The following is a 19,215-nucleotide window of genomic DNA, read 5'->3' on the forward strand; positions in this document are numbered from 1 at the left end:
CAATGGTCTCAATTTACCCGCTAAATTTGCAAGTCTACACACTCCATTTTCTGATTTTACACTTGATCATTCTTTCTCTCTGTGCTTCTATTAGGTGTGTATCCCAAGGTGAAACAGAGAATGTTGCGTTAATGGTGACAAGCATACCTTTATTAAGGACGTACTGACTCTGGAGACTTATGTGTTGAAGAGATCTCCAACAACAGCATGGCGTATGGAGGTCGTAATTTCCTTCAGGTGGAAACAATAGACATAAAGAGATGGAATGTGAGAGCTTTTGAAGAGAGAGAGAGAGAGAGAGAGAGAGAGAGAGAGAGAGAGAGAATTTGATGATGCTTCCCGTTTACTTCTGTACACGAACTACTAGTCTGATTATCTAGCTGAATTTGTGCAGTTAGTATAAAATAAAAATCTTATATAGCTGAATTTGTACAGTTAGTATAATATAAAAATCTTATACACTAACACAAAGTCACTTGTGCACTGCTTCATAAAAATATTGTGATTATACCTTACCTTACCTTATCAAAGTGACGTGCCCCTGCAGACGTTGGCGACCATGGTATGCAACAAATCTCTCTTCTGTCATTTGCAGCAGTTGTCCAGCCGTGTATCCTCCCCTCGCTGTTCCTACTAGTCCATGCATATACTTCTCTCTCTGCCTGCCTCTTGCTCTGCTACCTGGGACTCTTCCTGTTAAACTCAGGTTCTCTATCTTTCCTCTTCTCATAACATGTCTTAAAAATCTCAACTGTCTTCCTCTCACGTGTACTCCTAATTCTCTTCTGATATCCATTCTCCTTAGCACTTCTTCATTTGATATTCTCTCTGTCCAGGAAATTTTCAAAAGACTTCGCAAGCACCACATTTCAAAAGCTTCCAACTTTATATCCAACTTTTTACTAATAGTCCAAGCTTCACATCCATATAACAACACAGACCAGACATAAGTTTTAACTGCTCTTCTTCCTGTTCGTATTGAAAGGTGTCTGTTACTTAGTATACTTCTCATCTTCTGAAATGCCTTCTTTAGTTCAAGTATTCTTCTTTTAATTTCTTCGTTACGTCTACCATCTTCCGTAATGTAGCTTCCCAAGCAGAAAAATCTTCTCACCTGCTTAATCATCTTATCATTCACTCTTACACTGCACCTAGGGACTTGTGCCTTCTTACTAACTACCATCACTTCCGTTTTATCCACATTAATTGTCAGACCTTTATCTTCATTCGTCTCCTTCACCACTGTCAAAATATCTTGAAGTTTCTACTGAGTGCCAGCAATCAGTACCGTATCATCTGCGTTCCTTATATTGTTTATATTTCGTACTCCAGTATTAAATCCTTCTCGTCCTTCAGATGATCTCATTGTCATCTCGCTGTACAAGGAGAGCAGATCTGGATATAGAAAGCACCCCTCTCTTACTCCTCTTCTTATGTCTATCCAATCACTCTGATCTGCTCCCACTCTTACTGCCGCTTTCTGATTCCAGTATAATTCTTAAGTCTTTTCCATCTACTCCAATACTTTTCAATATATCAATTAAATCTTCATGTTTGACTCGGTCAAACGCTTTTTCATAATCTATGAAACACAAATACATATCTCTCTGCATCGCTATAATTCTCTCACTTAACATCCTTCGTATAAATACAGCATTTCTTGTTCTTTTTCCATCCATAAAGCCATATTGCTCTTCTGCTATCTCATTCTTTATCTTTGCTCTAATTCTCTCTTGCACTATCCTTGAGATTACGTTTACTGTTTGACTTATTATACTTATAGTTCTGTGTTTATTGCACTCTGGAGTTCCCGGTTTCTTTGGTATAGTTAAAAATATTGAGTTACACATATCGTCACTGAGTTCTACACTATTGTATATTTTATTTGCAGCGCTGATTTTCTGTCTAATAATAAACCTGCCCAGAGCACGCAACATCTCCACTGCCACACCATCTTCTCCAACTGCCTTTCCTGCCTTCATTTTTCTAATTGCCTTCTCAACTTCATCCTCACCTACAGCAGGGCCAGTCATTTCTACATCAAGCTCTAACAGCTCCACTCTATCATCCTTGAACAGTTCTTCCATATACGCCTTCGATCAATCGAGTACTTCCTCTTTTTCCATGGCTATCTCACCATTCATCTTCATCATTGTTTCGCCTGTACGTTACCTTCGTCTTCCAGGAAGTTTTTTCACTCTTTCATACATCATCGGTGTACCCCTATTTGCCAAATCTTCTATCTCATCACACTGTTCGTTTATCTAATTTTCTTTTGCAGCAGAACATCTTCTTATGAATTCTCTGTTTAGTTCTCTGTATCTTACTGCATTACTGTGTTTAAACTTTCTTCTTTCTGCCATCAGCTCAAGTATGTCGTCCGTCATCCACTCTCGTCTTGCTCGTCTTTCTTTCCTTGGTAGTAATTCCTCAGCTACTTCCACATATGCTCTTTGTAAAAATATCCACTCATTTTCCAGTTCATTCATGTCACACTCATCTGCAAGTGCTTCGTATCTATTTTGGACTGCAACGCTATATCATTCTCTTATGTCTTCTTTCCTCAGTTCTTTTACATTCATTTTTGGTTCTCTTCTTCTACTTTGCATGTTCTTTAATCTTAATCTTACCACTGCTACCACTGGGTTATGGTCACTGTCCCAGTCAGCGCCAGGATAAGTTTTACAATTTATGATTGAGTTTCTGTATCTTTTATTTATTGTTATATAATCTATTTGATTTCTATAATTATCTCCGGGGCTCTTCCAAGTATACAATCTCCTTGTGTGTAATCGGAACCAAGTGTTCGCGATCATCTGATTGTTTTCTGCACACCAGTCAGTCCACAGATCACCTCTATCGTTTCTCTCACGAAGGTCAAAAGGACCACCTGTATCTCCAACTCTCCCTCTTCCTATTTTTCCATTTACATCTCCCATTATCATTATTATTTCATGAGTCTTACATTGTTATTTTGCTGTGTTCAGGTTGTCATAAAACTGGTCTATTTCTTCTTCTCTGCTTTCAGCCGTTGGTGCATAAACTTGAATAATATTAATATTAATGGGATTTCCCTTCAGTTTAACTAGCAACATTCGATCCGATATCGCCCAATATGCAATTAGACTTATGGAAATCTTTTTTGCAAGCATTACTCCCACACCTCTTTCTGTTGTGTCTCCCCCTGAATATAATCCGTCATCTGTGTTCAGTTTATTCACACCTGGCCACCTCACCCCACTAACTCCTAAGATATCTAATATTATCCTCTTCATCTCTCGTTTCACATTTTTGAATTTTCCAGCTTGATACAAAGTTCTTACGCTCCATATACCGAATCTTATTCCTGTGTTTCTTTGGACAATCGCTTGTTGACGGCCTGGAACCATCAGTCCTGCATAGTCATCCCTACCGAGCAAGACAGCTGCATCCATTTCTTGGCTACAGCTCCCATTCACGCTGTTATCTATACTTCTTCATGTGCGACTTACCATGGTTTTCTTGGATAGTACACGGTAAGGGCTTCAATCCTTTTCCGCGGTTTGGTCCACGACTCCTTACTGGTTATTCGGAGCAAGCCCAAAGAGGAAAAGCACTTCCTCTAGGGCTTCCCCCATCTGTCACTCGGGGACGCGCCTGGTAGGAGTTTACTCTGACCCATGTATGATTATACATCTAGGAGTTATAACTATTTATAATTTCGTACTTGGATGCATGCTCTGTTTCGTTTATATTTTCACATTTCTGTTGCTGAATGTTTAGTTAATATTACTCTGTATCCATGCATAAATTAGAATTATTTGTATGTCGTATGTTCAGTATCATTTACAATGACATTCTATTTCCATTCGAATAGCTGCCTCCCCGCCATCACACACACACACACACACACAGACACAGGAGTTAAGTAGATTAGACAGAGGAAAAGCAAGTGGTCCTGATGAAATTTTATGTTGGGTACTACGAGAATGTGCAAAGGAGCTAAGTAAACCATTATTTTTAATTTTCAAGAAATCCTTGAGTCAAGGTAAATTACCTGATATTTGGAAAAAAGCAAATATTGTCCCCTTATTCAAGAAAGGAAATAGACAAAATCCACTCAGCTACCGACCAGTATCACTGACCAGTGTTGTAAGCAACGTATTAGAAAAGCTTATAAGAAAAGCTTGGGTAAATCATCTAGAAGAACACTTTATGATAACAGAAAGACAGTTTGGTTTCAGAAAAGGAAAATCATGTGTTACTAATCTGTTGAGCTACTATGACAGAGTAACAAACACAATACAGGAAAGGGAAGGATGGGTGGACAGTATCTATTTAGATTTCAAGAAAGCTTTTGACACAGTACCACACCAAAGACTTTTATAGAAACTGTACCATCAAGGAGGAATTCGAGGCAAACTGTTTTGTTGGATGCAAGACTTTCTCATAAAAATAGAAATGAGAAGAGTACTAAGAGGAAACTACTAATCATGGAAAGAAGTGACTAGTGGAGTACCACAGGGTTCAGTGCTGGCACCAATCATGTTTTTAGTGTACATAAATGATATAAAAAGTAACACTGGAAATGAGAGCTATCTGAATATGTTTGCAGATGATGCAAAAATACAAAGGAGAATTACTAACACAGACTCTTGTAAAGAGCTACAAGAAGAATTAAATAAACTTCATGAATGGAGTAGTACATGGCAAATGGAATTCAATGTGGACAAGTGTCATGTAATCAAGTTTGTTAAAAGTGGAAAAAGACCTGATTGGGATTATAAGTTAGGAAATAAAACCCTATGCACATCAGAAAGAGAGAAAGACCTAGGTGTGATTATCAATAACAGACTATCTCCGGCTGACCACATCAGCGAGAAGGTACGAAACATGGATACACTGCTTGCAAATATGAGAATAGCATTCACCTACATAAATGAAGACATGCTAAGAAGGATAATAACATCATTCATTAGACCAACCCTGGAATATGCATCAGTAGTCTGGAGTCCTCATCTCAAAAAGCACATAGACAAGATTGAAAAAGTTCAAAGGGCCGCTACAAGATGGATACCAAGCTTAAGGGACCTAAGCTACGAAGAAAGTCTAAATAAACTGAATCTACCAACACTACAGGAGAGAAGGAAAAGAGGTGACATGATAATGTTAAATAAGTGCATATCAGGGAAGGAGAAAATAGACATAAATGATTACTTAACATATGGAGAAGCATCAGCAAGAGGACACTGCAAAAAACTGCATAAGAAGAGAGGTGATAAAGACGTAAGGAAATTCAGTTTCCCAAACAGAGCAATTGATCAATGGAATGCACTGCCGAATGAAATAGTGTGAGCCAAAACAATTCACAAATTTAAGGATATGTACGATAAATATGGTTTAAGACACGGGACAGTACGAGCTTGACTCATTCCTGTAAAGATACAATTAGGTAAGAACAATTAGGTAAGAACACACACACACACACACACACACACACACACACACACACACACCGAGAGGGAGTCAGAGGTGGCAGACGTGCGACGTCGGCGCTCCGTACTGAACCAACACGGCCAGTGGCATTACCTAAATTATTATCTTTATATGAGTCAAGTTCTGTACCAGGTTAGACTAAATGATTATTCATTATTAAAGGAAAAAATATATAAGTTTAAACAAGACTTGTTCAAACAGAAAAGGGAACCAAGAGGCGAAAGAAAGCGCTCAGTCAGCTGAGGTTGTTTAGACTACAGCTGCACAGGGAATGTAAGTATATGCGCTCGGTACTTTTAGTATTGCAAAATGGATACATACTTTAGTAAAGCAAATTTTGAAAAGAAAAGGGATAAAGGTAGAAAGCAAAATGATGATTTCTACCAAGAACTGGTTGAAGTGGAGACCCACAATAGACTGATTGAACGTGTACACAAACTAGAAATGGCTTTCAAAAATGAAATTGATGAAATAAAGAAGCTGACGCACTTGCAAAAGGAAGAAATAGAAAAACTAGGAAGGGAGGCCAACAAGAAAGACACAACCATCAGTGAACTAACAGTGGAATTGAGTACACTTAGAAAGAAAATGAGTGAAATGGCAAGTACAGTAGTCAATCACGAGAGTGTTATAGAAGAGTTCAAAAATGATACAGAGACAATTAGGCAAGTAAGCAGTCTGATAGACCAAAGCAGTGATATTGAGGAGAAGATAACACAGGTGAATGAAGCTGTGCAAAGCTACAAAAATGATGTGGAAACCACGTATGCTGAAATGGTGAAAGTAAAAAAAGACTTAGCAACAAGTGTGGAGGAAAAAAGCATTAAACAGGAGGTGAAAAAAATAATCCAAAACAATCCAAAGGTAGTCAGTGATTCAGTAGATATAAACAAATCTATAGTAATCACTGGTATAGAAGAGGAAGAAGTAAAAAACAAGATCACAAAAGACAAAAAGGAGATGGCAAATGTAATGAGCTTACTGAAAGAAGTATCAGAGGAAATCTGTAGTAAAGACATAGAGGAACACAAAAGGTTAGGGAAATACGAGAAAAGCAAAACAAGACCTCTAAAGGTGACTTTCCAGAGTATAAACACTGTGGAGGAGATACTAAAAAATGCAAAGATTCTTATGGAAAAAAAGGAGTTCAAAAATGTATGGATAAAAAGATGCCTAACACAAGAGGAACTGGAATTACTGAAAGAGAAGAGGGAAGAAGCAAAAATAAAATATGAGGGAAGATGAGAAGAGAAGAAAATTTTTTTTTACAAAGTAATAGGATTGCAGGTACGAAATGGTACACAAACAGGATGGATTAAAAAGGAGGAATGCAGTAAAACCATGTCATGACAAGTATATAAACAAGATGATAAAGTTGATGTACTCAAATGTGGATGGAATGGTATCTAAATTACTAGAGATGAATGATTATGTCAGAGAAAATGAACCACAAAAAATATGCCTAACTGAAACAAAATTAACATCAAGGATATCCAGTGACATACTAAACTTAGAGGAATACAATATATGGAGAAGAGACAGAAATTTAAAAGAAAGGAGGAGGAATTATAATATTAACTATGAAAAATCTAAAAGTCAATGAAATAAAACTAGATATACCCTCACAAGTAGAACTGATTGCAGTAGAGATCAACACATCTGAAGGGAAAGTAATTGTAGACAATTTGTACATGCCACCCAGATCAAACACATGGGAAAGAGACGAATATGAGGACCTGGCAGAGAGTACAATTCAGAGTTTAAGATCATTACTACATAAAATGGAAGAGAAATCGAAAAGAATTATTCTAACTCGAGGTGAAAGAGAGAGGGATTGTCCAGGTGCTTGAGGGTGCGAAAGTGGATGTATGTGGAATAACTGAAACAAAATGGTGAGGAGAAAGTGTGAGAGAATGGGAGTATGGATGGGGTATATGTGCAGGAGTAGGTGAGAATGAGAGGGCAAAGGAAGGAGTATGTATAGTTGTGAGTAAAAGATGGAAGAAGAGCATAAGACAGTATGGATCAGTTGGGTCAAGGATTGAGTGGGTAAAGTTGAAAGTTGGAATGCAAATGTGGGCGATTGTGTGTGTGTATGTGCCAACGCAAGATCGTGCTAGAAGAGTGAGAGAAGAGTTCTGGACAAATGTAGAAGTGTGCATGGAAAAGTTTGGAAGGAATGAGAGAGTGTTTTTGATCGGTGATATGAATGGTAAAGTTGGGAATGTGAAGGTGGATGGAATAGTTGGTGAGTGGGGTGCGCCTGCTGAGATAGATGAGAATGGGAGTGCGTTAGTGGACATTTGTGCTGGGAGGGGGTTGGTGATAGCCAATACCCTCTTCAGGCATAAAATGATCCACAGGTATACATGGGGAGTGATGAGAAGGGTGGGTGGTGAATTGAATGAAAGGAAGGCAATGATTGATTATGTGCATATGGATGAAAGGATGCGAAGATGTGTAATGGATGCAAGAGTTTATAGAGGTTGGGGGAGTGGACTTTCTGACCACTACTTGGTGGTGGCCAGAATTAGAATTCAAGTAAGTTGGAGGAATAGAAGAAGGGAAAGACGAGAGGAAGGAGTAGTTGCAAGGAGAGTGGAAAGGTTACAAGAGGATGAGAAAAAGGCAGAGTATAAGAGAGAAGTGGACGAACGATTGGGCAAATATGAATTGGAGCAGATGGGAGACGTGGAAGGTGTGTGTAGGATATTTACAGAAGAAATATGTGCAGCATGTGATGTGGTGTGTAGAAGGAAGAGAAGACGGAGGGGGGTGCAAGGAACAGCGTGGTGGACTGAAGAGGTGAGACAGGCTGTGCCACAAAAGAAGAAAGCATACAATGAATGGATGAGAAATAGGGCCGTGGAAGAAGTTGAGAGGCGGAAGAGAGAGTTATATGTAGAAAGAAAGAGAGAGGTGAAAAGATTAGTAAGAGAGAGTAAGAAGAGAGTGGATGAGGAATTTGGAAGGAATTTGAGTGTAAAGTGGAGGGACTGTAAGAAAATGTTCTGGAAAGAGGTGAAAAGAGTAAGACAGGGTGGAAGTGAAGTTAGCAGAGGAGTGAAAGATAAAAATGGTAGATTACTAGTGAAGAAGGGAGAAAAAGTGAGCAGATGGAGAGAACACTTTAAGGAATTGTTGAACATAGAGGATGGAAGTAATGCAAGTATAAGTGGCTGGGGAATGGCTGGGAGAAGGAGCGAGGTGAGAAGACAGGAAGAAATCAGTAGCATAGAAGTTGTGGAAGCAATGAAGACAGTTAAATCGGGGAAAGCCCCAGGAATTGATGGAGTGTGTGGTGACATGCTGAAGCATGGGGGAGAGATAGTAGTAGAATGGATGTGGAAGATGTGCAGATTGGCCTGGGAGGAAGGTAGAGACCCAGAGGATTGGAAGTCAGGTATAATTATTCCCTTGTACAAAGGAAAAGGGGAAAAAGAAGTGTGTGGTAATCAAAGGGGCATTTGTCTTCTTAGTATAATAGGAAAAGTGTATGGTAGGATACTTATTGACAGAGTTAGAGAAAGAACAGAGAAATTAGTTGGAGAAGAACAGGGAGGCTTTAGAAAGGGAATAGGTTGTGTAGATCAGATATTCATTCTTAGATCTTTAGTGGAAAAGTTTCTAGAGAAGGGAAAGAAGATGTATGCGGCTTTCATGGATTTGGAGAAAGCATATGACAGGGTGGATAGACAAGGATTGTGGAAAGTGTTAAGAATATATGGAGATGATGGGAAGTTCTTGAATGCTGTGAAGAGTATGTACGATGGTGCAAAGGCTGCAGTGCGTGTGGGTGGTGAACTAAGTGAATTTTTCTCTTTGAAGGTTGGGTTGAAACAGGGATGTGTCATGTCTCCATGGTTGTTCAATCTGTACATGGATGGGGAAATAAAGCAGATACAAGGTAGGGTAGTGGATGTTGGAGTGGCCCTGGTGAGAGAGGATAGTGTTTGGAAACTCCCTGTACTGTTGTTTGCAGATGATACTGTGTTGTTGAGTGAAGACGAAGAGGAGCTGCAAGGCTTGGTGGATGAGTTTGGGAGAGTGTGTAAGAAACGGAATCTAAAGGTGAATGTAGGGAAGAGTAAAGTAAAGGTCTTTGAGAGAGGTGAAGTCAGTGAATGGACAGCGAGGTTGGATGGTGAGGAATTGGAAAATGTGAGTACGTTTAAGTACTTGGGTAGTGTGATGAGTAAGGATGGAGGTTTGGAGGGTGAAGTGCTTGAAAGGGTACAGCAGGGAAGAAAGGTTGCTGGTTCTTTGAAAGCAGTGATAAGAAACAGGGAAGTGAGCATGGAAGTGAAAAAGTTACTACATGACAGTATTGTGATACCAACTCTAACGTATGGAAGTGAAGCTTGGACGTTGTTGGAAGGACACAAGTCAAGAGTGAGAGCAGTGGAAATGAGTTATTTAAGATGAACCTGTAGAGTCACATGGAGAGACAGGCTGACGAATGAGGATATAAAGGAGCATTGTGGTGTGGATGTGGATGTGATAGGAAGCATTATGAGGAACACAATGAGGTGGTTTGGCCATGTGGAGAGGATGGAGAGTGAAAGACTGACGAAGAGAGTGTATGTGAGTGAGGTGAAGGGGGGAAGAGGGAGGGGGAGGCCGAGGATGAGATGGAGGGATGGGGTGGAGAGGTATATGAGAGAGGGGTGTGTGAGTTGGGAGCAGGGCAGTGAAATGGCGGGGGACAGGGCGACTTGGAGGCGATTTGTTTGTGGCCACCCCAAACGGGATTGAGGCATCTGGCAATATATAGATAGACAGATAGATAAATTGGAATACTCTAGATATAATTAGCCAAGAAAGCTGTTGGGACCAAAAGCTCCTGGATCTCGTGCAAGAGTTTTTCCTAACGTAACATGTGAGGGAAACCACCAGAAAAAGAGGACTCGATGTACCTTCAGTGCTAGATCTAATATTTACTAGGCAAGAAAGTGATATTGACAGTTTAATATATCACCCTCCACTCGGCATATGACATATGACATAGTTAACAGCAATGAAGGTTACAAAAAGAGCTTAAACTATAAAAAGGGAAATTATCAAGACCTAAAGAAGTATTTCTTAGAAGTTGATTGAGAAAATGAGCTTAGAGGACAAGATTTAAATGCTGTATATAAAAAATTCTGTGAATTTTATGAAATAGGAGCCCAGAAGTACATCCCACAGCACAAAGAAGCAGATAAGAAAATACAGAAATGGTTCAATACAGAATGTAAAAAATCAAAAGAAAGAAGAGATTTGTTGTGGAATTGATACAGAAGACACAATAGTGAAAGGGCATATAATAATTACAAACAGGCAAGAAACGATTATACAAGAATAAGGAGGGAAGCCCAAAAACAGTTTGAGGAGGATATAATAAATAAAAGTAGTGATCAATCAAAGCTGTTTTACAGCTACATCAAAAGCAGAACCAAAGTAAAAGATATAATACAATCCATTACGGACGAGGGAATCACTTATACGCAAGAGAAAGATTTTTGTGAAGCACTAAATAAGAATTTGCAATTAATTTTTACAGAAGAAAAAAATTTTGAGAGGGACCATGTGGAACATGCATGTCCACACATACTACCAGATATACAAATAGCAGAAAAAGTAATACAGGAGGAGTTAAGTAAAATAGACAGAGGAAAAGCAAGTGATCCTGATGAAATTTCATGTTGGATACTACGAGAATGTACAAAGGAGTTAAGTAAACCATTATTTTTAATTTTCAAGAAATCCTTGAGTCAAGGTAAACCACCTGATATTTGGAAGAAAGCAAATATTGTCCCCTTATTCAAGAAAGGAAAGAGACAAAATCCACTCAACTACCGACCAGTATCACTGACCAGAGTTGTAAGCATGGTATTAGAAAAGCTTATAAGAAAAGCTTGGGTAAATCATCTAGAAGAACACAGTATGATAACAGAAAGACAGTTTGGTTTCAGAAAAGGAAAATCATGTGTTACTAATCTGTTGAGCTACTATGACAGAATAACAAACACAATACAGGAAAGAGAAGGATGGGTGGACAGTATCTATTTAGATTTCAAGAAAGCTTTTGACACAGTACCACACCAAAGGCTTTTATGGAAACTGTACCATCAAGGAGGAATTCGGGGCAAACTGTTTTGTTGGATGCAAGATTTTCTCATAAAAAGAGAAATGAGAACAGTACTAAGAGGAAACTACTCATCATGGAAAGAAGTGACTAGTGGAGTACCACAGGGTTCAGTGCTGGCACCAATCATGTTTTTAGTGTATATAAATGATATAAACAGTAACACTATAAATGAGAGCTATCTGAATATGTTCGCAGATGATGCAAAAATACAAAGGAGAATTACTAACACAGACTCTTGTAAAGAGCTACAAGAAGAATTAAATAAACTTCATGAATGGAGTAGTACATGGCAAATGGAATTCAATGTGGACAAGTGTCATGTAATCAAGTTTGTTAAAAGTGGAAAAAGATCTGATTGGGATTATAAGTTAGGAAATAAAACCCTATACACATCAGAAAGAGAGAAGGACCTAGGTGTGATTATCAATAACAGACTATCTCCGGCTGACCACATCAGCGAAAAGCTACGGAACATGTATACACTGCTTGCAAATATGAGAATAGCATTCACCTACATAAATGAAGAGATGCTAAGAAGGATAATAACATCATTCATTAGACCAACCCTGGAATATGCATCAGTAGTCTGGAGTCCTCATCTCAAAAAATACATAGACAAGATTGAAAAAGTTCAAGGGGTAGCTACAAGATGGATACCAAGCTTAAGGGACCTAAGCTACGAAGAAAGACTAAATAAACTGAATCTACCAACACTACAGGAGAGAAGGAAAAGAGGTGACATGATAATGCTATATAAATGCATATCAGGGAAGGAGATAATAGACATAAATGATTACTTAACATATGGAGAAGCATCAGCAAGAGGACACTACAAAAAACTGCATAAGAAGAGAGGTGATAAAGACGTAAGGAAATTCAGTTTCCCAAACAGAGCAATTGATCAATGGAATGCACTACCGAATGAAATAGCATGTGCCAAAACAATTCACAAATTTAAGGATTTTTACGATAAATATGGTTTAAGACATGGGACAGTATGAGCCTGACTCATTCCTGTAAAGATACAATTAGGTAAGAAAAATTAGGTAAGAACACACACACACTTTTCAAAGAACATAACCCCCATCCTTTCAAAATCCTCTACAGGGTAATTCTCCATAACTTTCTAATTACTTTTTGATTCCGTGTGTAAAACTGTTAACACTTCTTAACCCTCTCTCTCACTCTCTCTCTGTCTCTCTCTCTCTATCTCTATCTCTCATTATAATCGCTATTCACCGATTTCATCTCTCCTTTTACTGTGGCATGATTGAACCCCTGAGGGACTCGTCCCACTGAGCCACACTTTCCCCAACTCCACTCTCCTCCTCCTCCACCACTAATATCCTTGCCTTCCCGCCCACAATCCCTTCATCCTCAACGCATATTCCTTTTCTTCCCTCTCCATTCTCCATCCCTCTTCACTAAGCATAATATCCGACTCCCATTCTTTTTTCCTCTTCTTTCCCCTCCCTCTCCCATTCCTTGCATATACTCCCCCCTCCCCCTCCGTACAAGTCACCAGCCAGGGAGTATGGTATTCGCGAGTGGTATGCTGGCTCATGAAAGAGGTTCGCAAATGTAATGTTCCCTGTATAAGCAACTATAAATTAAAGCATTCGTGCTATTCATCCGAATTTATTATATTTGGAACAGGTGATTTTTTTTTTTTCTTTAACCCCTACACCGAGGGGTTGTTTTTGCACTCCTTGCACGTCCCAGGAGGATATTTGCGCTCCAACTGACTTTTTAAAAATATTTGCTAAAAATCAGTTATTAGTCTTAGAATATTGAAATAATATATGCATATGGCACATACCTTCAGCTTTCCCCTGGGATGTTTGTTGAGCCTTCATCGTCTACCGTAGGACTTGTGGAGACTTCTGAAGTTGGGTAACGAAGTCTCCACTTTACACTTCCTGATATCCCTTAATATGGTTACCACTGCCTGATATTATAACTACAAACATTATTCTATGAATTTCAAATAGTTTGGAATCCATATTCCAAAAAAAAAAACACTGTGAAAGCAATGAAAATTACGAGTGCATACGAGCTTTCCTCCCGTGCTGGTTCCCCGATGGTATTCTGAGGCGGAGCTGTCATTTATTTTTTATAAACACACTCACACTTTATATTCCTAGTCCTTTATTACACTCATTTATATATACAATATTTATCTATAAGTTTCTTTCAGTACTAATAGTTTATACTCCAGGCATTCGCTTCTCGTCCTGTATATTAGCGTAGAGAGCGAATCTGTTACTTTCACTTTCATAACTCCCAGTATTGATACATGCTCTAGTGAAACTTTCACTTTCATTACTCCTAGTATATATACTCGTATTCTTATATTACTACTCATTTACATTTCTATTTAAATTCTCTATTTTATTCACATTATTTACATTTCTATTTTATTTACTCTATGTTATGCACTGTCACTTGCAGTAACTTATAAAACTATTCTCCACTGTTCAGTTAAATTTACATTCATTGCTTTCACTTGCTGTTTACACATTATTTACATTTCCACTTGCACTGTTTTAGAGTCACCAGAAAGATTGTAGTCATTGTCCATCATTTTCATTGATATTATTAGCCAGTTCACGTTCCACAGCAATCACTTAGCCCTTTACCCCTTTCCACATGAGGTTTAGTAGGGGTAGAGGTCACAGGGCCCTTTGCATGGGGCTAAAAAGCGGCGGAATTGGACAGGCGTGAATCCGACGTGGTTTCACCTTGAAAGATGACAGTAAACTGAATGCTGTGGCCTAGGGGCAGTGAAGGGCTGCCAGTGTCAGCAAGGTGACAGCTGCTAATATACACGCTATGAAATGATTGGCAGGAAATCTAGACAATACATAATAAATTAAGTAGTTCCAGGTGAATGTAAATATCACTTAGGCTTCTCCCTTCCTTTCTCATATGTAATTTTATTATGAGAACAGGTCATACGGCATATTTCAAGGGGAAATAAACAGGGAATATTAGCAAACGAGTGCACGTGAGGTGTTGCCAGGTGATAATTAGCCCATTCCAGATGTATGGCAGTATCAATTACCTTTTCTCTTTCTTTTATATATTATTTTGTATAAGAATACGGCAAAGGGCACATTTCAATGGATAAAATGAGTGGAAAAATTCGTCCAGGATTTGTGTAGCGCAGCACAGCTGGTCAGGTGGGAGGAGAGGGTACTAGAGGGGAGGTAAGGAGGGGGGGAGTCAAGGACAGGAGAAAAATGGCTAAATTGTCAATAGTGGATGGGAGTACAGGTGACATTAGCAGAACTGAGTATAGCTGGACACTGGTGGTATTGATAGATGATACAAGCCACACCTTGAAAGCTCGGGCGAATTCAAAATAACACAGAATCACAAAAGTGATACCCTGCGGTATGATCCCTTGCTCCTGAGCATCACGAAAGTGACGCCCCATGGTTAAGGGGTTAAGAGAGAACATAATTTTCCTAACGATTTATGATTAATCTTCAAAAGTGTTATAATCAAAAGGTTCTTTAGACAATGAATTTAATAATATTGAATGAAAGGCATATTTCACTAGGAACACAAATAATTACTTTCTTACTTTCATGTTGGATCCGATCTTAAGACATCCATATGTAGAAGCATAAATCTGGGTTAGTGTAATGATAATGATAATGGTTATGACTTTGACAATGTTTCTAGAGGATTTATTGATGTGTACTGAGGGTGTGTTTATTAAGAAGGTACAGCAGTTTTACACCCATTAGTATCTTCCTCAGGAAGGAAGAGATATAGGACATATGAGTGTAAATAAAGAGAGACGCAGGGAAAGGAAAAGAGTGCAGGGAAAGGAAAAGCAGGCAGGGAAGGAGTTGAAGGGAAAGGTAGAGAGGGAGGAAAAGAGGTTAAGGCATGGGGTAAGGACAGAAAGAGAGAGAAAGAGAGAGAGAGAGAGAGAGAGAAAGACAGAGACAGACAGACAGACAGACAGACAGATTGAAGGAAACCTATGCCAAACATCAAGACCATTTTGCACCTGGGCAGAAGAAAGGCAACAGCAAAAGGAAGAGGAGATCAAAGATTTAAAAAAAAAAAAATAGCTAGAAACTACCTCACGATGAGATCTTACCACCCAGGTAGTCAGAAAGTTTCTCCTCGGCACATAATTTTGCACCTCCATTTCTGATTTGACCCATATTCAGGATGTAAAACACATACAGATGAAAGAAAAGCATTCTAGAGCCGAATGCTAATCTCCCAGCAGAATATGCTGTTGGTCAAGTCCAAGATTTTGGACATATCTTGATACCCTGAAGGTTCCATATTGATAGCTCAAGCCATTAATGAGATATAATGGTGCTAAAGGCGTGTGATAAAAACTAGTTGACTTTTGGCAGCCTTTTTGGTGACACTGACCTTGACACCGAATGCCCATTTTCGAACTCGGCCAAGATTTTGGTCATATCTTCATACTCTGAAAGTTTCATGTTGATAGCTCAAGCTGTTCTTGAGATATAATGGGGACAGATACACACACACACACACACACACACACACACACACACACACACACACACACACACACACACACACACACATACTGAGGCAGGCAAAATATTATTGTTCCATCTTCTAAAGACGGGCGATAACAAAGCCAACCAGCCAATCTCACAACTGAAAATAATTGCCACTCCGCTCGTTTCTCAATGCGGGTGGTAAGGGAGCGGAGTGGTAATGTTTTCAGTTGTGAGGTTGGCCGGCTGGCTTTCTTTGTTTTTTTTTTTAATAACAAAATAGAGGAAGGAAAAACAAATGAGTAAAAGAAAAAATAATCCATATACCAGATTACTAATGTCCTCCATTCATAAAATGTCTGTAACAGTTAGGCTTGAACTGCTGGAGGTTGAAGTTCGGAGGGAAACAACTCCGGGGGGAGCAAGTTCCAGATAGGTGCAGTTCGGGGAATGAAAGAATTCTGATAGGCAGAAGTTCTGGAATATGGCTGAGTGCTGTTCCACTCATGAGTGCTACTAGGTGCCCATGTAACACGAGGGAAGACATGGACAGGTGGCACAATGGATGCAACTTCGTCTGAGCATTTGCCACAAAAACACCTGTAAAATAATGCAAGGGAGGCAACATTTCTTCTTACTTGTAGGGGAGTTAGTTTATTATAATAGCAGGGTCATTAATAATTCCAGCACCTTTGTTCAGAATTTTATCTAGTTTAGTTTGTGTACTACTAAACAAGATATTTCATGAATGGCTTGAGCTATCAACATTGAATTTTCAGGATATCAAGATATGGGCAAAATATTGGATGTGTTCGAAAATGGGCACTCGGGATCAAGGTCAAGGTCACCAAAGGCATACAAGTTGACGTTTGGCAGCCATTTTGTCGACCTTGACCTTGACTCCTTGAAAGTTTTATGTTGAAAGCTCAAGCCGTTCGTGAGATATCTTGTTTACTCACACACAAACAAAGTCAGCCAGCCAACCTCAACTCTGAAAACATTACCACTCTGCTCGCTTCACAGCGCGGGTGGTAAAAAAGAAAGCCGCTGAGTTATAGCCTGGAAAGGACACCAACATGATTAAGAATGGCCGCAAGTCGAGCAACGGAAAAAGTGGGAGACTCACGTAGAACATCAGAGAGTGCATGGGACCTATGACGATGAGCTAGGTGTGGTCAAGAAGGTGTGATAGGCGTTAACAAGCAAAGGACAATGAGAAAGGAGGTAGGAAACAATGAGAAGGGAATGACAATGTGAACAAACAGGGGGCCGATCACTGGCATGATATAACCATGGATGAAAATCACGAAGAGCCAAATGGATTCAAAGAATAAAATTTATTGTACAGGTTATGTACGTGTCTTGCGACTCTTGTGACTGCTAAACCTGAAACACCAGGGATTTAACCGAGTGAAAGAATCAGGACAGGGTATCGGACAGGAGACAGAAGCGGGAAGAGGAGTAGCAGACAGGGCAGGAAGGACTTCAGGAACATTACCCGGATAGTCCGAATGACCAGGGACTCAGCAAAATATAGTAGATTTATGATGGACAGAGAAACAAAGAGCCACTCTTGGATCTTCGTTACTAAAGGAGGTGTGCAAGGTTCAGAAGAAACAAGCTCGAGTGCACTGAAAGAATCAGTACAAACTGTGAAAGAATAGGAAAACGAAAATAGACATCCAACGGTGAACAAAGAGGATAGCATAATGTTCACTTGTTAAGATACTGGCAAGAGATGGTAAACGGTACTGATAAAAAGCAATTAAAAAAAAGAGCAGCACTGACTGCATTGGGATATATTCTCGATCCTTCAGTATAAGTAGAAATCAAAGGAGAGTGCGTAGACAATGGTGTATGGAAGAGAGAACAGAGAAAAGCAGGGGGAGAAGAAGACTCTGAGAAGGCAAAAATAGAAGAGCATATTGAGGGACAAGAGACACAGGGGATGGAGGCAGGGACATTAAGGGGGGATATCAGGAAGGGACAGAGAGGATTACCCAGGGAAAGAATGTAGTCATACAAAGAAAATGAGCGACAAAGAAGATAGAGAAGAACAGCCATCTACTACCGAACAGGGAAGACTGAGAGAGAGAGAGAGAGAGAGAGAGAGAGAGAGAGAGAGATTTTTTTAGGCGAGAAAGAAGGAACCAAAGGCCAAGCCCGCAACTGTTGTTCCTTCCAAGAAAAAAAACAGAATACAAGAGAGAGTTATATTCAAGATCCGATCATTTCGAGATGCCTGGACACACTGTGTTTGAGAGACTGGAGATCATAGGAAGAATGAAATACAGACAGAGGGAGACAGTTCGAGAGTTGACCTGTTGCTTAAATGAAGGACTTGGAGTAACGGTTAACTCTTGCATTAGAGAGTTGGACAGAAAAGGGATGAGAGTTTGCTGCTAGACGGGTGCTACGCGCCCATCGTAGAGGTGGAGGAATGCATGCAAACAGTTCAGAAGAGCAGTGACCATTGAAGTAGCGAAAGAAAAGAGAAAAAGATGCAACAGTGCGATGTTGAAGGGAGTCAGTAAGAGGAGGAGAGTTAATGAGACAAAAAGTCTTTGACTCCACTCTATTGAGAAGAGCTGTATGTGGGAGGCCTTCCCACACATGAGAGTTGTACTCCACACAGCGGCGGATAAAACCCCTGTATACAATGAACAAATGTGCAGGGGTAAAGAAGGAACAGAGTCGGCTTAGCACACCTAATCTCTTGGAAGCAGATTTTACAAGAGATGTTATATGATCTTTCCAAGATAAGTCCCGAGTAAATGAAACCCCAAGCAAGTTCAAGGATGATGCAGGATTAAGCTGAATATTATCTAACATTAGTGGGTATACCTGTGGAAGATTTTGTTGGGTTGATAGATGTAAAAACTGAGTCTCAGATGCATTAAAAACAACCAGATTATTGTTACCCCAGTCAGAGATAGGAGCCAAGTCAGACATTAGGTGTGCCATAGCCTCATCCCTTGTTTGTTGAAGTAACTGCTGAGATGGACATTGCAGGAACCGAATGGAAAGATAAAGTGTGGAATCATCAGCATAAGAGTGGATAGGGTTAGATATACAGCTTAGAAGGTCATTGATAAATAAAAGGAAGAG

This window comes from Coenobita brevimanus, chromosome 13 (genome assembly GCF_032717465.1).
Source record: "Coenobita brevimanus isolate Jiangsu-jjx chromosome 13, ASM3271746v2, whole genome shotgun sequence".
Taxonomy (NCBI): Eukaryota; Metazoa; Arthropoda; class Malacostraca; order Decapoda; family Coenobitidae; genus Coenobita; species Coenobita brevimanus.